The sequence below is a fragment of the Lucilia cuprina genome, chromosome 3, assembly GCF_022045245.1.
Source record: "Lucilia cuprina isolate Lc7/37 chromosome 3, ASM2204524v1, whole genome shotgun sequence".
In the NCBI taxonomy this organism is placed as follows: domain Eukaryota; kingdom Metazoa; phylum Arthropoda; class Insecta; order Diptera; family Calliphoridae; genus Lucilia; species Lucilia cuprina.
The window spans coordinates 42,949,307-42,975,273 of NC_060951.1; the positions used below are offsets into that span (position 1 = coordinate 42,949,307).

The following is a 25,967-nucleotide window of genomic DNA, read 5'->3' on the forward strand; positions in this document are numbered from 1 at the left end:
GTTTTTTTAATTTACACAGAAGCACAGAAAAATAAACTATTAAGCTTTATTACTGTTTATTTTTAAGAAAAAATTAAATACAAAATGGGTAAAGAACAAAAATTTAAAGGAAAAAAAACTAAAGGTATAATCAGTATTTTGTTACATACATACACATTAGCTGTGTGCAATTTAATTAAAAAGTAATTAAGCTAAAATTGCTAAATATTCACTTTTTTATAGTTGTTGTTTTTTTTCCTTTTTTTCTCTCTCTATAAACATTGTACCCTGAAATTTCTTTATTATTTTTTTATCTTCTCCTTTTTGGGTTTGGTCTACATTTCCTTTTGCTATTTTCATGCTTTTTATTTGTATTCATGTAGTTTTTGCCGACAAATGTAAATAATTAAAATTGCATAGATTGAGGATTTTTTAAAGTGAAAATGTATATTAGAATAGAGCTAGCAAAATGAAGTTAAAATTATTTAAATGTTATATATAAGTAGTTGCTTAAAAAATCAGATATTTAAATTTCTTCAGCATTTTTTGTTAACCTTTAAAGGATTTTAAAGAAATTACTTAATTTTTAGTTTGTTATGGCCTCCCTAATGCCGCTATATTTTCCTTTTTAATTGGTTAAAAGTGAATTGTAATAAATTAAAGAGATTTGGGATTAAGAAAAATGTACTTTCAATTAATTGTTTTTAAGTATACTCTAAAAAGCTCATAGATTAAGAATTAAGTGTTAAAAGTAATATCCATTAATTTGAGAAACAAAATGTGTATCTTTTACGAAGTTCGCTTGATTTGTTTTATTTACTTGCCCGACTTTTAATGTAACATTTTGTGTGTTTTGGGTTTGCCATGATTTTTATTACTTCAATAACAAATTTTTGTTATTTTTTTTTTTTAATTTAAATATAAAGTATTAATACATTAAAGTATTTTCTTTAAATAATATCACTCATACGCGATGTTGGCAAAAATAAACTTTTCTGTTAATATGTGGAGCACATCTTTAGGAAAAAGTGTAAATGTAAAATTTCAGACCAATTTTAAAAATCGATCGTGATGAAGTTATAACCAATTGAAAAACATATAAAAAATTCTTTCAAAAAAGTTTACACAACACAAAGGTTGGGTTGTATTGTTAATTATGGATCGATCCTTATAAGAAATTTACTTATATCTAATTTCAACTCTAAACTCATAGTTTTAAGCCAATAATAAGCATTAAAGTATTTTTTGGGGGGTACTATATGAGAGGGATACGGTCAATTATGGATTGATCCTCATTTAGCTTAGTATAGTGAATTAAGCTAATATACAGTGGGTGACAAAAAAAAAACAATGGAAACTTTTTCTAAATTTTCACAAACGGACTCAAAACACAAAACTTTAATACAAAAATTTATTTTCATCTTTAGAATTTTTTTATATATATGTGGGTATATAAGGATACATATATGTATCCTTATATGCCCAAATTAACAACATCTCATGAATATAATTAATTAAATTAAAAAAAAAAAAATAGAACAAGATTAAAGTATTTGGTTTTCTGTTACTGACAAAACAATGGAAACTTTGGAATTATCTTAACAGAATTGGTCAGAACTTTTCAGAAACTCAGAATATAGTTCAGTTTCTTTTACTTCATATTGCTGCATGACATCGGATATGCATTGAAACAATAATTGGATAAAAAAAATTCATTTGAAAAATTTAGCTATTTCCTTAGGCGTCATGAAATAACTCCCCACGAAATAACTCCCTAAAACAAAAATGAAATAAGTCCTCAAATTTGGGGACTTGTTTCATTATGAAATAAATAAAAAAAGCCCAAATGAAATGAAATAACTTCCGAAATTAAAATGAAATAACACCCCATTTTTGGGGATTTATTTCATACGAAACAAATCCGTAATTTTAAAATGAAATAAGTTCCCATTTAAAAATAACGAATTATTTTAGTTTTAGTGACATTTCTAAAAAAAGTAGGTCGCTCATACTTTCGAGTAGGACTTCAATGTTTAATACATTTCAGTTTAATCGCTTAATAAAAATTCCCTTAATAGCCGGCCTGTGGCAGGGCGCAAGGACTTTCTACTCTATGGGATGTCCAAAAACGGCTTCGCTTAATAAATATATCCTAAATAGCCGGCCTACGGCCGGACGCAAGGACTTACCTCTCTATGATATGACCAACACCGGCTTCGCTTAGTAAAGATTTCCTAAATAGCCGGCCTAAGGCTGAACACTCTTGATACAGGGAGTGTGTATTCTTAGCGAAGCCGGTGCCCAATGTACCCCAGAGGATAAAACCCTTGCGCCCGGCCGAAGGCCGGCTATCAGACATATATTATTTTATTTCGTGTGAAATAAATTCCAAAAATATTTTAGGAATTTATTTCATTTTTGAATTTTGAGGAATTATTTCATAATGAAATAACTCCCCATTTCGAATGTGAAATAATGCCCCAAAAAACGAATTAAATCCCCAAATTTCGTTGTTTTTGCTTTCTGAACAAATTTTTAGGGAGTTATTTCTTTTTTTTTTGGAGAGTTATTTCGTGGGGAGTTATTTCATGACGCCATTTCCTTATAATCGCATCCTAAAAATCGTCCTTTCAATTAGACCTAAAAGGACAATTTTTGAGTCCATATCTTAGAACTACTATTTTCATAGATTTTCTCTGGAGTTAATATATGGTGAATAGGCAGGCCACTTTAAAACGGGTACAATTTTCGAGTCTAACCATTCGATTCCAACTCGAAAATTAAATGTCCAAACTACTGGAATAGTTTCCAAAGGGGAAGAATACTTTATGTTTTTTTAATGGATCTCTACCTTATACTATACATAGTATCTTCTTATAATTAAATTCGACCAATATCTTGCCCTAAAAAATAGTTCTATATCATAATTTTGCCACCGCTAAACTTAATATTCTTCGGATCAACTATCTTTCCCTATCGCCTTACAAATGTCCTAAAACTAAATGTTCTAATTAAATTTGGACACGTCAACCCACATGTTGAGTTTTCACTGAATCTTTCTTATCAAATTTTTTAATATTTTTTGAAAGTGTTGATTTATCCATTAAATATTAATCACAGATCAACAAATATTAGGTAAAATTTAAAAGAAGTATTTATTTATTTAGATATCATTACAATTAAAATTATAATAAATCTTAAAGTTAAAGCACTAGCAACATAGGCTATCGGCTAATTAAAAGAAGTATTAAAATCGTTTCATATTTTGCTTTTTAAATAGGAAACCAGCCATTTAAATAAATGACATAAACAATTAATTTTGGAAATAAATTAAAAAAAAAATTACAAAATTACCAAAATGAGGAATACCTTGAAATAGAAGTAAATATGCTTTTTACATAATTATTTTGCATATTTTTTTAGTAAGAATCAAAAGTTTCCAATCTTTTGTTAGTAGCATCAAAATAAATAATAGTTATTTGGTTTTCTTTTTTCTGAATTTAATTAATTATGTTTTTGTTTTTTTTATTAATTTTGGTAAATACATCAGACATCAATAAAAATTAATAATAATTATTAATAATATATCAGTAATAAGTTTAGAATTTCAACCGTTTCTAAAGTAATTGAAAAAGTTTTCATTGTTTTTCAACCACTGTAAGTCTTAGAATTTCTGCGCTATACTTGCATTTTTAAATCAGTTATGATTGTTTTTTGGGATGTCTACTTGTATGGGGGTTTTACGAATCACTATTACGCATTTTTCTGGACTAAGACGGCCTAAATAAATAAATTCATATAGGTTTCACGAGCAAAATCGTTGTATACTAGTAGTTTAGGAAAAATTGTAAACTTTAATCCACTGTTATTGACCGATCTTATTGTCTGAACCCAACAGGATTACTAATTATACAATTTCATCAGAAAAATCAATTTGCCACGAATGCTTTTTGTACCAAGATACTTCGAGATAAGAATTTTCGTTTATATTTTGAAAAATTTTCAATATTATTAAACGTACGATGAGGGGAAAAAATATACACGACTGGTAGTTAATTCGGTACCAGTTTATATTATTTCAATAACATCCGTTGCCAAAGTGTATACGTACGTAACATGTAATGTAATGTTGACATGTTATATTGAAAACGCAACGTTGTCAGTATTGCAACAACTCGTTATGGAAATCTAAACTTTAAGCTCACGGATATTATTGAAAAATTATAAGCACTTTAGTGTCAAGTTGGTATAATGTGTAGAAACAAAAAGTTAAACATTCAGAGTACTGAATGATTAGAAATCTGTTCGAAATGATAAAAGTGAACTTATTTGTTGAACTGATTGATTCTTTTTAATTTTGCAGAAACATTCTGGTACTTTTTTAGATTTTATAAATATTTTCTAAAAAATCTCAGTCGTTTTTAATTGTCATCTGATTTTTGGACCCAACTCCATAATGACAACATTTTTTTTCGTCTTGCGATTTCGTTTAAATCTGCATTAAGATTAGCACTATTGGATAGCATTTATGTAATCATCGGCTTGTTGAATACATATAAAAATTTATTTAGCATTATCTTACGCAATTGCATTCTTATTAGCAAATCCTTTTCAAATAAAGTTAAGCTTACTTTTAATAAATTAATTTTTCTAACAGAATCAAATGGGCCAATTCTTCTTGTTGTTAAATATAAAAAAGAGCATAATATTGGAAAATCATTGCCACCTGTCATTCACTTCAATAATAATTGAATATATATTTTAATGATTTTTAAATATTATTTTAATATTTATAATTTTGTGTTTTTTTTTTTTTTTTTTGTCCAGTCTGGCTTTTACTTAATCTCATTTATTTTAACATTTTATCTGTTTAACATGTTTGTCACTTTCTTCTTTTAAAAACAAACATAAATCTAGGTCAGAACAAGAATAAATATCAATCTTATATCAATATTCTGTGTAAAGGGAATTATACTTTTTTTGAAATGGTAAAGAAATTCTAGGAATAAACTATGTGATGTTTTTTATGTAAGAAATAAATGAAAAAATAAATTTATATATATATGTGTGTGTGTTAACTGTAATTGTATGTAACTATGTGTTAGTCTATGTGCACTTCAAGTTAAAGTCAGATAAAAATGATAAATGACTTTCTTAAGGTTCATATAGTATGTAATGGGAAACGACAGCAGCGGTAGTGGCAACTACAAAAATTTTTCTTTCAAAAGAATTTTAGTAAACGAACCCGGCTTTCTATTTCTTTATTCCATATTTAGCGGTTATAAATTTTATACCTTGTTTTTGTTTAGATGTCACTAATATTCTTTTGGTTCAGATTAAACTTTGTGTCATACAATTTAAAATACTTGAAAGTTATATAGTTGTTGTTACGATTATATTTTTGTTGTTACAATCACACACTTATTTTATGTAAATGCTTTTTAACAAATATATTTTAGATTTCATTCTTTTTTCCGGTTTCCACTTTTAGTTTTTTTTTTCTTATTTATTTGCAAAAAGTTTGAACATGAAAGTTTTTCGCTGTTTTCTTTTTTCCTGCTTGCTTTTGGCGGATGTTATAAGAAAAGGAAAAAAAATTATAAAAAAATAAGAAAAAGAAAAATAATATTACTCTGCCTTTTGTAGTAGAAAATTGCAAAGAAATATAAATAGTTGTATGAGTGTGTGAATAAATTCTATGTTTCCTTTGATAATATCTGTACTGGTTTATGTGCTTATTTTATATCATTCCCTTATAGATCTAGTCTTCTTGTTAAACTCTTAATATATTTTAATGTAAAATTTGTATTATTTTGGTGCTTTAGGAGGAAACCCCGTCTTTTTTGGTTATATTTTTTTCGAAATATTTTTTATGTATGTATTTGTGTGTGAGTAAAAAATGCATGTAATTTGAATGTAATTTTTGGGTTCATATTTTATATGTTTAAATGAACAGTGGTTTGAAGAGTATTAAAAGGAATGAACAAATTTAATTTTTTTATCTTTTTAAGATAAAAATATTATTAAAAATATTTGGCTACAACAACAACATTCATACACATACACCAATGATATTTTTTTAACTTCGTTCTTAGTCTTTTTGAATTTTTTATCACATTCAACCTAGAAAAGGAAAATTATGTATGTAGACCCTGGAGTTAATGTGAACCTTCCTAATTTTTTGTTCTTTAAAAGGTACTTTTTCAATTATCTATAATGGTAAAAACTGGAATAATAAAATTAAACATTCAGAGTATTAAGTAAATCAAAATCTATAGAAAAATTTTTTTTTGTAAATTTTTTTTGTTCTTTAGCAATTACTTTTTGAATCTTACAAAATATTGGATTAGGTTCAAAAACGAACGATTAAATGAAAATCTATTAAAGGGGACTTCTTAGCACTTTCTCTTATTTAGATAGTTAGTTTGTTTGTTGTATTTAATTCATATGGGAGGTGCCGCTCAGCCCCATTGGTCCGCTAATTTATTACCCAAAATATTTACATGGATGCTAAAGTTCTTCGTGCAAAATTTGAAGCTTTTAACTCTAATAGTTTCCAAGATAAACGAATTTATGTATTTTATTAATATGAGAGTTGCCACGCCCCCTTCTGCAAGTCCGCCTACTTTTTATCCTAAATAATCAGATTTATACTAATGTGGATCCGACAATGCTTTTAGAATCTTGAACTAAATTTAAAATTGAATACGCAGCTAACTGATTGAATGGAAATTGTTGGTACTTTTTCTTCACTTAAATAGTAACTTTTTGATTTTATAAATTATTAAGCCTGAGTAAATGAAAATGTATTAAAGGAAACTTTTTCTTTTTTCAAGTGGTACCTTTTTGATTCTTCAAATTATTGAACCTAGGACCATAAAATCAGACATCTTTAAGAATATCGAATTAGGTTCAAAATTAAATACACAGCATACTGATTGAATGAAAATTTATTAAAGAGAAATTTCTGGTACTTTACATTCTTATTTATAAGTACTACTACATTTTTATTTTTTATATAATGAAGTTGTGAATTTTTTGGAATATTCACACACATACACACAATGGATAAAAATGTATAAAAGGGAAATTTCTGATAACTATTCGTCTTGTAAAATCCAGATTAAATTAGATCTTTAATTTTGAAACTAAAAAGTAGATGATTCACAAAAACTCGTTATTTTACTAAAAAATATATTTTTTTTCTAAAAATTAAATATTTCTTAAAAAATATATATTTAAAACTAACACTCACCCTACACCATTGGTATAGGAATATTATGCGTTTGTGCTGATGTTTTAAACTCACAAAAATATTGCTCGTATACCCAAATTAAGGTATACCAATGGACACAGAATCACTTTCATGTATAATTATTTCCATGATTTCTTTTCAAAAATCATCAAATAACTTTTCTTTATTTTAGAAAAATTATTAAGAAAAGAAGAAAATTTATAATAAAAATATTCAATTATGTAGAAAATATATAGTAATTTTACTGCTAAATAGTGAGTTTTTCTTAATCGGTTAATTGATAGAAATTATTCGGTTTATTCGTTATTTGAAATTTGACAATTTTCATTTATTCGAACGATTATTCGTAAAAAAATAATCGATTAACCCATCGACGATTAATCGTTTGAATACTCTAATAACTGTCAATATAAACCTAGGCTACAATTGAAAAAAAAATATTTAATCATATGGCCCTGCCCGACCATATTTGTGTCTACTCCGCAAATACTTGTAAAGAGAACTTCTCAAAAGACTAGGACTGATTCAAAACTAATACAAAAATTCTATATATGGGAAAAATCTACTCTATTTAACATTGTTAGGATCACATTATTCATCCATGCATTACATCACAGTAATCCCTAAACTACTCACTTCCTTGCTAAAATTGTGATCCGCAACATGGTCTTATGTAATGCAGGTTATGAACATATTGTACTCAAAAAAGTAAACATGAAACATGCCTCCATTACATAGGACTTTAAAATAGATAATGTACTACAATGATGTTTATAGCAGAATAGCTTTGGAAGTAACTGAATTGATCATGTACTCCAATAATTTATGTAATTTTTCCTAAAACTGCAAATTTGTAATTACATAATCCAAATAGGAGAAATTTTTAAATGATTCAAAAGGATTGTTCTCATGAAATCTAAAATAATTGGTTTTATGGGACTACTGTATTTTTGCTGTTCAAGTTTTACAAAGGAAAATAAAAAAATAAAATAAATTTTTTTAATTTAATAAAAAAATAAGATTAAATATTAAGATTAAACAAATATGAAAAACTAAAGCAAAAATAGTCGGGCGAAGCCGACCAACAAATAACCTACACCTGTATACAAATAAAATGTGATTTAGTTTTCATAATGAAGCATTTAAGTTGAATTGTACCTTGCTCAGATATACTTAAGTCATAAGAATAATAAAACTGTGGATGTTTAAGTAAAATTAAAATAAGACTAGAACTAGGTTTTGCAGTTTCTTTCGAGATACGAGTATATTTAACATAATTATGAACTTAAAAGCCCTATTTGCGAGTTCAGTTGTATGGGGGCTAGGTGAAATAATGAACCGATGTTAACCATTTTCAATAGGCTACGTCTACGGTACCATAGAAGATCATGTGGCATATTTCATTAAATTATCACCAAAATTGCGCCCTGTAGTTTGATTACAAGGTTTACATGGACGGTCGGACAGACGGACGGACACAGCTAAATCGACTTAGAAAATGATTTTGAGCCGATTGTATTGGTATTATTGTACGTTACAAACATCAGCACAAACCCAATATACCCTTATCACTAAAGTGATGTCAAGAGTAAAATATATTCTAAAAACTAGAATATATGTCTTGTATATGCTCCTATGGTCAAAATATGCAAAAATATGCTCTAACAAATCGATGCCAAAATTATTAAGTTTGTCTGAAACGTTTAAAAATATTATCCATGAGTCCATACGACGCACCACATATTTCTGCATATTTTGACCTTAAGAGCATAATTTGACTTTTGTAGCATATTTACGACATATTTTCGAGTTTCTAGATCATATTTTCCACTTTTTTGCTTTAGTTTTTCGCATTTTTTTAATCTTAATCTTTAATATTATTTTTATGCAGCAATTGCCAAAATATGTTTATGACATAACACAAGTTCTGAAAAAATTAATTGGACCACTTTCCTCAAAGTACTTAAAATTTATTCATAGCTGTTCTAAATAAGATACAAACTTTTATACACACCCTAACTAGTTTTAATTTAATTATTATCAAAAAATGTTTACATTACTTAAACTTTCATGTTTTTCGAAAAGAAAAATTCACTCAACCCACCACAGTTCATTTGACTATAAACATGTCTAAAGTATATGGTGTGGTTTTTTTGGTTGCATTAAAATTGTTCATATTGAAATAAAATAAAAATAAAAAGAAAATTGTTTTGATTTCAAACAATTTCTTTTCTAGTTGATAATACTATAAAAATTTCTATGCATAAATATAGAGTAAATATGTATAAGTGGAATGTATGTGTGAGAATTTATTCACAAAAAGGATTGTTTTGCATAGAATATAATGTCCTTGAAGTTGATTTGTTGTAACCATTTGTTTTCGTTTGGTTATATTGTGAAACCCTTTTCAGTTTGTTACAAAAAAAAAAAAAAACAAAAATGAAAGAATTGCAAAATTTCTGAGGCTAAAAACATGTCAAGTTTTCTAAAGCATTTTTGTTTTTTTATATTTTTCAGAGACATATAGTTTTGGGTTTTTGTAAATGTCTTTTGGTATGTATGTATGTTTTGAAAAGAAAAAGGTAGTTATTAATAATCATATTACATTTACATGAAATGTATTATTAAATATGATCAACAATGTAAAATGTTAAAAACTTTTTATGGGAATTTCCTAAAAACAAATTATTTTTGTTTCTTCTTGTGGAGGGTATTAATTGGTTACACAAAAGTTTTGGAGACAGTTTTGAAATTAATGGTTTTTTGCCCTTTTTTCTGCTGAGTATTTAAGATGAATGATTTGTTTAACTCTGGAAATGGTTTTAAAAAAGTGAAAAACATAGCTTTTTTAATTAATTCTAAGGCTGTAGTTTCTTAATAGATTTAAATCTATTGTATTATAGTGATAAATGTATACTCAAACCCTGCAGTTTTTAATTAAAAAAAAATTAACTTTATTGAAAAACCTTCAAACTTTTGTAATGAAATATTATAATTACTAATTATTTCCAATACCTTGAAATGAAATATTATTAAACATTTCTGAGTCTTATTTTTCTCATTAACATTTCTTTTTTTTTTTCTTACTTTAACTTATGAATTATAATTTTTGTAATTAAAAAAATTGTAATATTATATATAAAAATATGTTTATACTGATTATTATGACAAACTTTCAACTTGCTACTTATCAACTCAAACTTCTCAAAAAAAGTTACATAAACTTATCTAATAATAAATAACAACAACAATAAATATAATATCAATATAATACTAAGAAAATATAAATAATAAAAAAATATATTAGTAATACAGCTAAAATGCCAACAATCTATAAAATCTTTAATATTGGAAAATTTATTCGTTCGTCCTTAAAGGCAAAAATAAAAATATACTTGTACAAAAGTAAACAAAATCATCTTCGAGAAAAAATATAAAAAAAATACTAAACTTTAAGGATAAAATAAAGTTTTGTTATTATTATTATTACGTATACCCTCACTTTTCCTGCAACGCTGATACTTTTACGCTTCCTAAAGATATTTTAGCCACCAACAAGACATTTATTGACAAAATAAAAAAAGGAAAAAAATAAACGAAAAATGAGAAAAGTTTTTGTTAGAAAATTTACAGAACAAAAAATATAAAAGTGCAGCATACCTTATAATAAACGAAATAAGAAATGCTAAATAAAATAAATATCGATGTTATATTGAAATCCAGAGAAATAAACACTTGATAATTTAAATAATATTATTTAATAAATACTGTGAGATACTTGTTACGGTCAATAATTTTTTAATATTATTTTTTTTTCCTTTATTTTAGAGTATTATTGAGTAAAAAGTTTCTAAAAGCTTCATATTTACCTTAAGCTGTTTAATATCCTTATTTTTTATTATTTCTTTATAGGATTTCCGTAAAAAATTTTCAATATTACACAATAATTGTTAGGTAAAGCTTTATTTTTATTGTTGCTGTAAACGTATATTTATTATACCCTATACAGTATATCAATTGTTAAGGTCTGAGTCTGTCTGTCCAAGCGTCTGTGGGTCCCAATGTTCTAGATAATTTAATAAAATTTGGTATGTAGTCTTCTTGACTCCAAAAAGAATGCTAGTTGAAAATGATCTACCTCCCATATAAATAAAACCCCAACATAGCTTTTGGTCTTAACATTTTATTGCTATAAAAATCGAAAAAATTTACTTCTATATATGTAAGTCTAAATGATTCAACCGATTTTTTGTATTGATCGGTTTTTATTTATCCCTGGACTCCCTAAATATCTCCTTCCTTAAATGAAGGTCAATATTTCTCGTATTATCTGGTTTCAACTTAAAATATTACATAAATAAATTCAATGTAAACCTGAATGCCTCTACTAAAAGTTTGAACGATAGACCCATCTTTAAGCTTGGCACCATATAAAATCTCCTCCAGAAAATCATTTTTGTTTGTCAATAAATTATTGAAATAAGTTCAAAAAAACAACTTAAATAAATAATTAAATTTTTTGAAATTTTTAATATTCGGCATAATATTATCCACCATACACAACTATACATTATTACTTGTCCTTATTCCTTTAAACTTCCTAAGAAAAGTTTGTCATTTCATTTACACCACTTTAGTGGGGAGAGTATATTTGGTTTGTACTGATGTTTGTAACGCACAATAATATTGGTATATATAGCTATGTGCGTCCGTCCTTCCGTCTGTCTGTCTATCTATCTGTATGTCTGTCTGTATGTATGTATGTATGTATGTATGTATGTATGTATGTATGTATGTATGTATGTATGTATGTCTGTCTGTCCGTCCATGTTAAATTTGCAATCGAACTACAAGTCCGATTTTTAAAGATAATTCAATGAAATTTGGTACATAATCTTCAATTGTACCAGGGACGAAAATGGTTAAGATCAGTCCATTATTTCACCTTGCCCGCATACAACGAAACTTTCGAATAGGGCTTGTAAATCATGTAAGCATACAATAGGTCGCAATTTTTGAGATAATTTCGAAATTTGACTTAAATGTGCACAGTTTTATTCAACAATAACTCAACTTAGTTCTTTTATTATGAAAACTCAATCACATTTTACTTCTTGTAACAAGTGTAGGGTATTAAATGGTCAGCTTCGCCCGACTATAATTTCTTACATGTTTTTTATAAAAAAAGTTTACTGATCATATATGCTATATATACATATTCCGAGTCCTTTAAGATTGCGGTGTCGTCTGTATGTTTGATGAAATCAGCAAACAAAACAAAGAAAGAACAGTGATGAATGTAAAGACTGATGCAGCATGTTGTTATTGGCTAGAAACATGTAATTAAGTATGTCGTGCTCGGATTAAGTGCGAACGTATAAAAGAAAACTTTTTAGTACATTTTCGTTCTTTAAAATGTTCTTTGTGAATTTTCTATAAAAGGGGACTTTTTGGAACTTGTTCGATCTTCAAAAGTAACCTTTTAATTTTTTTTTAAGATTATACCTAAAACTAAAACTATGCAAGTGGAGCCCGTAGTATGTGAGAAGCTATAACAGCGGACGTTTGATATTTTTTTGTTCTTCTAAAAATTGAATTTTCTTGAACCTAGAAATACTAAATTAAGTATATAGAGCTCGGAGTTTTTTTTTTAACTATTTCCTTCTGCAAAGGGCACTTTTTAAATTGTTTTAATATGTAACCTTGAAACATGCAACATTAAGAGGCCTATGTTAATCTGCAGGAATTTTTGGTATTATTATGATCTAAGACTGACAATATTTGTCTTTTATATGAACACGTACTTCCGTTTTACAATTGGTATTTTTTGATTTTTAAAACTCATCGTGAAATGTATATAAAATTCGACGCAGCCGAATATACAACTCTTACCTCTTTAAATTTAAATAGCTATTTATTTACGGAGTACACAAAACTTAAAATAGCACTCTTCTGTGTAGAATATATATTTATACCCTACACCACTTTATTGGGGAGGGTATATTGGATTTGTGCTGATGTTTGTAACATACAAAAATATTCGTCCTATATCCACCTTAAAGTATACTAATCGGCTTAGAATCATTTTCTGAGTCGATTAAACTATGTCCATCCGTCCGTCCGTCACACGCTTTTTTGGCCCAAGGACGAAGCCTATTGTAAATGTTTAATATCGGTGTATTATTACAACTAGCTTCCATACAACCGTACCCCCCAAATAGGGCCTTTGGGCTTATACTTATTTTAAATGATATATTAAGTCAACAAAAATCGAGAAAACTTAGTTTTATGGAACTTTAAATGACACTACCTATTTTTATAATGATTGGGCTTCATTTGACCCTAGCCCCCATACAAACTCCCCTTCAGAAAATGACTTAAAGGTCAAAATTCACTTACAAACACTAATGACACTTTTAAATTCTATATAAAAAATATTGATGTAGACTTAACTCCCCCTACCAACATTTATAAGGATAGGGCTATATTTTGCCCACTCCCCTTTGACTTTCTCTTCCCTCTTGTAAAATATCTCTTTTTTTGCAAAAAAAAAATTAAATAATTCCCATTTTTAACATACATACTGACTGGTGTAGGGAATCATATGGTCGGCTACTCCCGACTATACATTCACACTTGTTTTGGTAATAAATTTACAGTAAAAATCAAAATAGTGAACGATTAAAATACAAAATTGGTGCGTAAAATCATTTGAGATTTTTTTAACAATTTTATTAATATATTGATTTTTTTTTTAAATCAAGACATTTTATGAATATTTAAAAATATTTTTGAAAATTCCCACTTTACAGTTTGTTTACGAATTAATTTTTTTATAGAATTTCTTAAATATGAAATTTTTAAAATTTTTTGATTTTTCCTGAAAATTAAGATTTTTGATGAATGTCTAATCTAATTATAGCCAAAAACTACTAATTTAAGCAATTATATGTATGTATTAACATATGAATATTATGTAAATTGACGTATGAGTAATATGTAAATATAGATGTGATAAATATGTATCATACGTTTGGTAAATACTCTTTTACTTTTACGTAAGAAATACGATCAACCTTTTAAAGTAAAATGTATATATTAAACACCATTAAACAATTCTGGAATTATTTGAGTTTATATAAATGCTTATTACAAAATATGAAGTGCTTTTAAAATAATTATCATTAATTATTAAATCACAGCCTCAATGACATTAAAGCTTATTTAGGTTTATTTATAAAAATAAACCGAATAACAAAAAAAGTTTTTCGTAAACAACTTGATAAATTAACTTTAATATAGAAAATTAATGAAATCCCTCAAGGTATGTCTGGTCTGGTAAAAAAAACTGTATTAAAAACAAATCAACCCCTCTAAAAAAATTAACATTTCTCACTGTAGGTTGCTAAAAAGTACATATAATAACACATTATATAATATTCCTTTACTTATTTCTTTATTTCGTTAACTGTTTCCGTTGATAATACTTAGTGACAACAAACAAATTTGTTAAAACAAAAGCACTAAAGAAGCGAGTCAAAGAAAAATATTAAAACAAAATAACAATATAAGTAGAACAGTGAAATATTTCTAGTATGTTAGTTTATTTGGTGGCTGAGTGTCTTTCTTTATGGTTGTCAGCACTTACCAAAACAGCACTTCAGTTAGTTTATCTAGATTCATAAACAGACAAACGCACCCACATACATTTATAAATAACTATATACTAACCATACATACACGTACATATCCATGGAAAAAGTTTTATTAAAAAACAACACTTACACGTAGAAATTTGCATGTGAGAATATTTTAATAAATACATATACATGTAGATACAAAAATACATGTATAAGATGTATTTTATATACAAAAATATATATGTAGCAACAACAATGACGAAAATAATAAAAACACCGTAAAGTACAAATGTGTAGAGATGGTATGCATGTGTGACAAAATAAATTTACTAAAACAGTCACAAACTATGAGAGATTATATTTGTTGTTTTTAAAGTTTTCGTACAGAGAGGGCGATGACATTCTTGAATTATCATTATGTTTGTAACTCCCAAAAATGTACACTAGGAATTTCACTCAAAAACAAGAAATTACTTCAGAAATATTTACTTAACTAACTCTAGATTTATCTTATCCACACATTTATTTCTTACTGAAACATTTTATGTATATAACTACAAATAATGTAGGGAATCTACAGCTCGGGCATACTTCACAAAATTATCTTACTTATATTCTCCTGCAAAATATAAAACACAAAAACAATTTAAATATTTTTATATATATTATTTTTATGACGAGTTTTTTGTATCTCCCTCTAAACAAGTGGTTGCTGTTGGTGGTATTGTGGCAAGTTGTCATAAGCATTTTATTTATAATGTGAAATGATGGGAATTAAAATATAAATTATAATTACGAATATAAATATGATTTACATACTTACCCGCATTTTTTTATGTTTAGGGGGAGAAAGGTTGGAAGAATTTAACTTCTTATGAAATCTTGAGCTTATGACCCTTAACAGTTCACGCTTAATACCACACGTTTTATGTACGCTAATTGGGTGGTAAATTTTAAAGTTTGAATTATTAATAGCTATTACTTGCATGAGCTTTAGAAGATAATTGTTATAAAGTAGTCACAATTGTGCTTAATTGTGCGAAGAAGGGAGGCAAAGGCAATATATGTCCCAAAGGTAATTTTTTGGTTTAAAATGAAAAAAAGGCAAATCTCTGCTTTTAATAATGTTATATAAGTTGTATAGAACTAGTACTAGTTTAGTTCTGATCTATAACTGAACTAGAACTAAACTAGAGCTGAACTAGAACTGAACCAGAACTGAACTAGAACTGAACTAGAACTGAACTAGAACTGAACTAGAACTGAACTAGAACTGAACTAGAACTGAACTAGAACTGAACTAGAACTGAACTAGAACTGAACTAGAACTGAACTAGAACGGAACTAGAACTGAACTAGAACTGAACTAGAACTGAACTAGAACTGAACTAGAACTGAACTAGACCTTAAAGTATTTCAAACTGATCACTATCTCAACACTCTTGTGATTTAAAAATTGCATTATCTAACAAAATGATTAAATTTAATAAAAATGTAGATAGCTTATGATTTTTCTCTTTTTTATTTAATTAATATGTGAAAAGTATTGTTTCTAGCTCGTTCAAAATTTCGCGGAAAATTTTTAAAGTTCTGCACAAATTTATAAATGCAGAAGAAAAGGGAAGATTGAGGAGAAAGTTTATGAACAAAATATTAAAAAATAAAAAGTCATCATTTTCAACATGTTTATACAATTTTAATGAATATTCAGACATTTGAATATCTCAACAATAATATGCTACAATGCAGTATGCCAAAGTGGTAATAGGTAGTAGCAACAACTAAGAGACATTAACAGCAGGAGCTACGGTAGTACTACCAGTTGCAAGCGTCAGCTTCCACGTTATTATGTGTGCATTGAACAAACAAATTGGGAACAGATATCATTCATGTTTTACTCGTACATAATTTAGTATGTACGTGAATGTTTATACACATACATTGCTACAGCAAAATGCACACATACATATTTGTGAATTTATGAATGACGTGTTGTGACTTTATATTTTTTGCGTATTTCCATAATAATATGTATAATATTATGGACAGACATACCTACACATGATATTTAGTGTGTGTGTGTGTAGTAATGGTATAGTTGTGGTGACGATGGTCGTTGCTGTTGGCAGTTATTATAAAACAGTTGATAAAATATAATTTTATACAAAATATACAGCTATGGCAAAGAAATTAGTAGAAATTTTATGAGTTATATTCATTTAATTTGTAGTAGGAAAAATTTTATTTCGATGCTGTGCTTTCAACATCAACATTACTGTAAATGCAATCAACCTTCAGATCACTGTGCATACCCACAGAATCCAAACAAGAAGTGTTTAGTAAATGATGCATTGGTTTTTATGTGTAGTTAAACATAAAAACACATAATGCATGTATGTATCTAAAAGGATATACATACATTCATCCTTAAGTACGTGAATTTATGTATTAAAGTATATAAGTGCAATATGCATTATTTTTACCATTATTATCCATATGAAAGCACATGTGCCGATCTTTGCGTCTGTATGTGTGTGTGTTTATGTGAGTATGAATTTATTAAAAATTATAAAAACTATAAAAACTATATTTACCATATGATGTGTTTGCAAATCATTATGATGGATTTATTATAGGTTCAGAAGGTGCAAAACCTGTTGGAAATTATGTAAAAATATCTGGCAAGAAAAATAAAAATAATCTACAAAATTCATAAAATATTTTCCAAATTATCATAATTAATCCAACTGATGCTGGTACTTTTGCGGGGTAACAAGTTAAACGGTAGTTATGGCTACCGTTGTTAACATTAATTTACAGAAAATTTTGAGTTCTATTGATGCACTCATTCGCATCTGTTGGTTTTCGGTGATAAATACTTATGCAAACATGTGCAGATGCATGTAATTGATATACATATATACATACATAGTTGGAAATTTCATACAACTCTTTGTGGTGAAAATGCATATTTTCGAAGTTATTTGGTATTTCAATAAATATTTATATATGTATGTATTTCATGGATGTGTGATTTAGGGATTTTTTTTAAAGTTCGAATGACAACTAATGCGTATAGCAGATGTTAACGGAGCAATGATAATTATTCTTATTTAGGCGTAAATAAACACTGGTCTGTAACCAAATTCTTATTTAATAAAAAAAACTATTATAAAACTATGGATATCGACAAACAAAATCTATATGCGTCTTTGCAAAATAAATCCACATGTCGCTATTCTGAAATATTAAAATTGATTCTATAATGCAAAAACATCGCAAAAATTTGAGGCCTAGTTTGTCAGGGCTGTAAATGTTTAGTTTGTTATTAGTTATTTGGTTACTTACTTACATTGTAAACTCTGTGTAGATGAAAAATTGTATGGTCTCAATTACATTCTAATACGATCTAGCTATATCCGTCCGTCCATCTGCTAATATAACAATAGGGACCAATAGGGCTATGACATAGAATCTCTCTACTAACTTTTGTGAGCATCGGTTCTTTATTGAAAACCTATTACTGGAGTATGGTAATGAAATTCGACATAAAAAAGTTTTATATAAAATAAAATCTCTGAACTAACTTACTTGAATATTGGTTTCTAATTGACCCTACTCCCCCTATTAGGTCCCCTTCATAAAATTACTTTAACGCTTATTACTGGCTCAGAAATAAGAAGACAGCGAAGAAATTCGACATAAATAAGTTTTGTATGGGCCAAAATCACTCTAAAACCATACATGATCCTATCCCCCATATAAATTCCCCTTCAGAAAATACTGGTTTAACTTTTTAAATGCCTTGTTTTGTTGAAAAGTTAATTGAAAAATAATGAAAGATTCGAAGTCAATTTTCTCGAAACGTTTTTCTTATTTTTTGGATTATGACATTCTTATACTAAATGAGCGACATGAACATACATATATTTAGTTGTACCTTCGTTATTTACACATGAAAAATTTTAATAACAATATGTACTGCAAAAACAAAAATTCACCAAAAAAATTAATAATCTACAAAACAACATCAACTTTTTATATTAACACTATCCTCTGACATTGATTAAGTGTTAACTGCTGACCGAACATACACAGGAAATAAACCCACGTTATTTTTATCCCTGTTTTAAAAAAAATTTTTTCCTTTATAAATTAAAAATGAAAACAAGACCCTCTTTTGTTTAAAATCATTTAAATATCCAAACAGTTTACTTATTTACTAAAAAACCGTTTTTGGCTTGAATCCTTTATCAAAGTTTTGGCATTAAACTGCCTTCTAAATGTCTTCTTATATAGCGCAAAGAAATTTGACTTGAAAATATGTCGTGATGCTGTTTACTATTTTAAGAAATATGAATTAAACCCTTTCTTTTAATGACAGTTTTTAAAAGTATTTTGAAAAAGGTACAATAAGATAAAATAAATTAGATTAAAGTACCAACTTTTGGTATAAAAAATTGTCTTTATAGTAAAAATAAAATACTCCAAAAATAATTAACTAGTTTAAAATTATCTAAACATTTTTGCGTGTTTTCTGTCTTTAGCTTAAAACAATTTCTCCCTTCTTTTATTTTCAGAATTAATAGATTTTGTTATGCTGCCCAAAAACAATTGCAATGGTAAGTTCTTAAATTTCCCTTTAAAAACATTTCAAATAAAAAATCTCTAAAGTATTTTTATGTTCCAAATATATTCAAATTCAAATTCAAAATAAAATGTCTTTTGTATAAATTTTGTGTTGCATTTGCAAAAAGGAAAAAAATATATATATAAAGCATAAGTGAAGAAAACAAACCTTGATCACACTTTTAAAAAATAAATTTTATATTTAAATAATATTATCATGATTTGTATACTACTAGGAATACTAAAAATGCTAAAGTCAATCAAAAGGAATAACAGCAATACAAACAGAAAAATTTTACTATACCAAATACGTTTGTGTATTTGCATTTTTCTCTGCTAAAGATTTCAAATATTAAATAAAATGAATCTATATTTGTATGACTAAAATAAATATGCAAACAATCACACATACACCCTCATACACCCTAGAGAAGATATAGAGCAATTGAAATAATTGTATAGAGGTATAGAGTAGAAGGATGAATGAACGAATGAATAGATGAATATCCTTAGTTTGAACAGCTGACGCTAATACGACAACTAACATTTCAACATAGAAAAAAGACTATACTTCAGTTACTGTTGCTGCTGCTTTTGTTATTGGTTATTGCACCAGCCAGTGCTGTTTAAGCAGCACGAATTTCAGAAAAGAAAATAAGATGACGAAATAACAACGGTATAATATATAAATAATACATTCAAAATACAAACAGAAATTCATGTATTTTGTAGGATCTATACATGTGCTCTCGTTTCAAGCACATGGTGTTTAAGATGAAAAGGAATAAATTAGAACTGATATAAATTCTACTATTTTATGAATTAATTTTTAATTTGTGTAAGATTGATGCTAGAATTCAATCGTAAATAAAATTAAATCTTTACATAAGTTGTAGTAAAATAATTAGCATCGATAACAACAAATATGTTATTAATTTATTAGCCTTCTAATACACAATTAAAACTTGGTGATCGAAACTATGAAACTCAGTCTGACACCCTTAGTCAAATGTGACAAATTAATAATTTGTAATATTTTTAATGCTTAATCAAACCAAAAATGCATTCCCTAATTTTTCTAAGCGCATTCCTCTAAATGGCAAAGGAGTAAATCGTATTGACGTAAGCCAACAGCAGGTGCAAAAGTTTTCCATCCTTTTTTTTGCAAAAACTTATTTTCAGTACTGTGTCAAAATACATATAAAATATTTAAACACACCACTTTTAATGTGTATATCAATTTTATTAATATCTTTTCATCATACCAAAATTATTTCGTTAATCAGCATTACAAATGATGATAGTATGTTAATAGTACTTGTGTATATTTGCTTTAAGAATATCAGACTGCCTGTACGAAAGTCACCAAATCGGCTAAGGAAGAACAGAACTAGAACATAACTAGAACAGAACTAGAACAGATCTAGAACAGAACTACAACAGAACTAGAACAGAACTAGAACAGAACTAGAACAGAACTAGAACAGAACTAGAACAGAACTAGAACAGTACTAGAACAGAACTAGAACAGAACTAGAACAGAACTAGAACAGAACTAGAACAGAACTAGAACAGAACTAGAACAGAACTAGAACAGAACTAGAACAGAACTAGAACAGAACTAGAACAGAACAAGAACAGAACTAGAACAGAACTAGAACAGAACTAGAACAGAACTAGAACAGAACTAGAACAGAACTAGAACAGAACTAGAACAGAACTAGAACAGAAACTAGAACAGAACTAGAACAGAACTAGAACAGAACTAGAACAGAACTAGAACAGAACTAGAACAGAACTAGAACAGAACTAGAACAGAACTAGAACAGAACTAGAACAGAACTAGAACAGAACTAGAACAGAACTAGAACAGAACTAGAACAGAACTAGAACAGAACTAGAACAGAACTAGAACAGAACTAGAACAGAACAGAACTAGAACAGAACTAGAACAGAACTAGAACAGAACTAGAACAGAACTAGAACAGAACTAGAACAGAACTAGAACAGAACTAGAACAGAACTAGAACAGAACTAGAACAGAACTAGAACAGAACTAGAACAGAACTAGAACAGAACTAGAACAGAACTAGAACAGAACTAGAACAGAACTAGAACAGAACTAGAACAGAACTAGAACAGAACTAGAACAGAACTAGAACAGAACTAGAACAGAACTAGAACAGAACTAGAACAGAACTAGAACAGAACTAGAACAGAACTAGAACAGAACTAGAACAGAACTAGAACAGAACTAGAACAGAACTAGAACAGAACTAGAACAGAACTAGAACAGAACTAGAACAGAACTAGAACAGAACTAGAACAGAACTAGAACAGAACTAGAACAGAACTAGAACAGAACTAGAACAGAACTAGAACAGAACTAGAACAGAACTAGAACAGAACTAGAACAGAACTAGAACAGAACTAGAACAGAACTAGAACAGAACTAGAACAGAACTAGAACAGAACTAGAACAGAACTAGAACAGAACTAGAACAGAACTAGAACAGAACTAGAACAGAACTAGAACAGAACTAGAACAGAACTAGAACAGAACTAGAACAGAACTAGAACAGAACTAGAACAGAACTAGAACAGAACTGGAACGGAACTAGAACAGAACTAGAACAGAACTAGAACAGAACTAGAACAGAACTAGAACAGAACTAGAACAGAACTAGAACAGAACTAGAACAGAACTAGAACAGAACTAGAACAGAACTAGAACAGAACTATAACTATCCACATTTCATCCCCAATATTATATTGTTATGATTTATTTTTCCGCCAAATAAGATTTGACATTGCTTATGCTTAATCGTTTTTCATAACCCTGTTATAAAACATATCTAAGAATTGAAGTGTTGTTTTTATTATTAAAAACATTAATTTAATTTAGTCTTTTTATGTGTTAAATTTGTTCTATTTTCTGGAATTTATATTGCCGGGTATTTATACTAAATGGTGCATATTATTTTATGTGATTGTTTGTAAAAGAAACAAAAAGCAAATTACGAAACATAAATGTTTATGTTGACTCGTTTGTGTTCTTGATTTTATTGTGTTTTTTTTTTTGTATTCTCTTTAGCTGGGAAAACACAATTGGTTTATTTAATAATGTGCGAAATTTTAAAAGATTTTCTTTGCTAGTATTGAATGATATTTTATATTTTTTTCAATTTGTTTAACATGATGGGAACTAACTTTGGTACGCCATGTTAGAAATTGTCCTGTGTTATTTATAATTAAAGAGTAAAATCATCGTAGTTGTATATTATGGGGCGTATGTGTTTTAAAAATGTATTATGAAATAATCATACGTACTAGTGTATCTAACAAACTGTGTGGACTACCTAATATTGTACACAAGCCAGCTCTGCTTTAAAAATTTAAATATTTTCTGATTTTTTGATTTTGTCTCTATGCCATTTAGACAGCATGCTGTTCAATGCTGTTGAATAATATTATTTTATGTTTGCAAAACGTATTTTCCTTAAACATTTGCACATACAACCTTAACAGTTTATACAAGATTTTCTACTGCCATTATAGAGGATTATATAAGAAAATTCCTGAAAAAACAACAATAAGAAAAAACACAAAATACAAAACTATATATATACAAACAATTGAAGATAAAATTATTATTAAGATTACAATATTTTTATCTTGTTAAATGAAGCAAGACAAATGTGAAGACATAACAAAAAAAAATTTTCTGAAATCAATATGTTTGAAATAAATAAGATATATAATGGAACAAGTATGTTTATTTTAAAATACAAAACATTTTAATGATGTCAGATGAAAGGCTTATGTACAGCTTTAGATATTATTAGCTTTATTGAAAGGTGCTTCAGACATAAAGTAATATTTAGCATAATAAAGGTAAAATAAAAAATACTATTAAATTGTTATAAAAGCATTTTTTGTAAGCTGATTTAAAGAGTTCTCCAACCGTAACACAACATTTCACAATAAAATACTTTATTAATATTAAAAAAATCAATAATCGAAAGTCAAAAGTTGACATAGAATGTTATTGGTGAGGTAAACCCTGTCAAATTTACAGCGAAATTAAGTGGCAGAAGTATTAAATACTTACATATTATACGTAGAATATTTAGGTCTTTGTATAGAATTTGTTTTCGATTTGAAGTCAATTTTCCAAATCATAACATTATCTTGAAGTCAATACCTTAAAAAAATTTTATATCAATCAAAATTAGCTTCCATATGGAAAATGACGTCTTATCAAAGACAATTTGATTAAGAAAATATCTTAGAATCAAACTCAATTTTCATAAAGAAAACAACTTAGATTTGAAATTAATTTTCATAAAAAAGTGACTTTAAATCGAAGTCAATTATTAAATAGAAAAATACTTCATTTCAAAACTTATTTTCATACAGAAAAAGACTTCGAGTTGAAGTCAATTTTCATATAGAAAATGACTTCGATTCGAAGTCAATTTTCATATAGAAAATAACTTTGATTCGAAGTCAATTTTCATATAGAAAATGACTTCGATTCGCAGTCAACTTTCATATAGAAAATGACTTCGATTTGAAGTCAATTTTCATATAGAAAATGACTTCGATTCGAAGTCAATTTTCATATAGAAAATGACTTCGATTCGAAGTCAATTTTCATATAGAAAATGACTTCGATTCGAAGTCAATTTTCATATAGAAAATGACTTCGATTCGAAGTCAATTTTCATATAGAAAATGACTTCGATTCGAAGTCAATTTTCATATAGAAAATGACTTCGATTCGAAGTCAATTTTCATATAGAAAATGACTTCGATTCGAAGTCAATTTTCATATAGAAAATGACTTCGATTCGAAGTCAATTTTCATATAGAAAATGACTTCGATTCGAAGTCAATTTTCATATAGAAAATGACTTCGATTCGAATTCAATTTTCATATAAAAAATGACTTCGAAGTCAATTTTCATATAGAAATGACTTCGAAGTTAATTTTCATATAGAAATGACTTCGATTCGAAGTTAATTTTCATATAGAAATGACTTCGATTCGAAGTCAATTTTCATAAAGAAAATGACTTCAATTCGAAGTCAATTTTCATATAGAAAATGACTTCGATTCGAAGTCAATTTTTTATATAGAAAATGACTTCGATTCGAAGTCAATTTTCATATAGAAAATGACTTCGATTCGAAGTCAATTTTCATATAAAAAATGACTTCGATTCGAAGTCAATTTTCATAAAGAAAATGACAACGATTCGAAGTCAATTTTCATAAAGAAAATGACAACGATTCGAAGTCAATTTTCATACAGAAATTGACTACGATTCGAAGTCAATTTTCATAAAGAAAATGACAACGATTCGAAGTCAATTTTCATACAGAAATTGACTACGATTCGAAGTAAATTTTCATACAGACTTCGAATCGAAGTAAATTTTCATATAGAAATCGAATTTTCAAAATCAATTTTTATATAAAAATGACTTCGAATCGAAGTAAATTTTCATATAAAAATCGAATTTTCAAAATCAATTTTTTATATAAGAAATGACTTCGAAGCTAAGTCAATTTTTATATAGAAAATGCCTTCGAATCGAAAACTATTTTCATATAGAAAAGGCTTCAAATCGAGGTCAACTTTCATGTAAAAACTACTTCGATGCGAAGTCAATTTTTATATAGAAAACTAATTTAATTTTGATATAGATTTCAAGTCAATTATAATGTAGAAAGTACATCGAATCGAAGTTAATTCTTAAATATAAAGTGACTTCAAATTGGAGTTAATTTTATACAGAAAGTTACATCGAATCGAGTAAATTTTTAAATAGGAAGATATATCAAATCGGCGTAAACTAGATTCTTTAGTAGATAAGTTTATTTATATAATTGTAGAGTATCTGAAACCCGCATATTATTAACTTTTCCTCTTACTTGTTTTTATTTTGAATTAATGTTTGTATTATAGTAGCTTCCAGTTATAAACATTACTTTTTCCATTTATAATATTTTCAAACAGAATATTTATTAAAAATCCCCCAAAAAAAAAAAACATAATTTAAGTTTAAATTTTTTCAATATATAGCTCAATATTTGTTTGTTTTTTCATTGATTTCATCTTCATTATCAATGAATTATTAATGTGTTTTTGTGTATGTGTGTGTGTATCAGCCACACAAGCGTGAATGGTAAACATGGATTTTGTTTTCGTATTGAAACATTTATCTTCAAGTATCCATCTGTGTATCTCTATCTGTATCTGTACATAACAAACTGAATAATTTAGTTTATTTCAATTCAATTCATTTTGTTTTATTTTATTTAATTTTATTTGTTTTTTAGTCTACTTGCTTGAGTGTTAAACAAACAAGACATTTCACTAAAAATCTTTATTTTATTTATAAAAACTGCTTTAAAATTACCATTCTTTTTTGTTCATGGTTTAGTGAACTTTATAA

General features: G+C 27.4%; 1 long non-coding RNA gene across 1 annotated transcript in view; it reads left to right on the plus strand.

The window, feature by feature from the left end:
• The window catches only part of LOC124419128, a 154,156-nt gene that overhangs the window by 68,453 nt on the left and 59,736 nt on the right, over positions 1 to 25,967 (plus strand). The window contains exon 3 of the long non-coding RNA XR_006940422.1: positions 19,455 to 19,496. This is a non-coding gene — a long non-coding RNA (uncharacterized LOC124419128). The remainder of the gene's footprint in view (positions 1 to 19,454; positions 19,497 to 25,967) is intronic.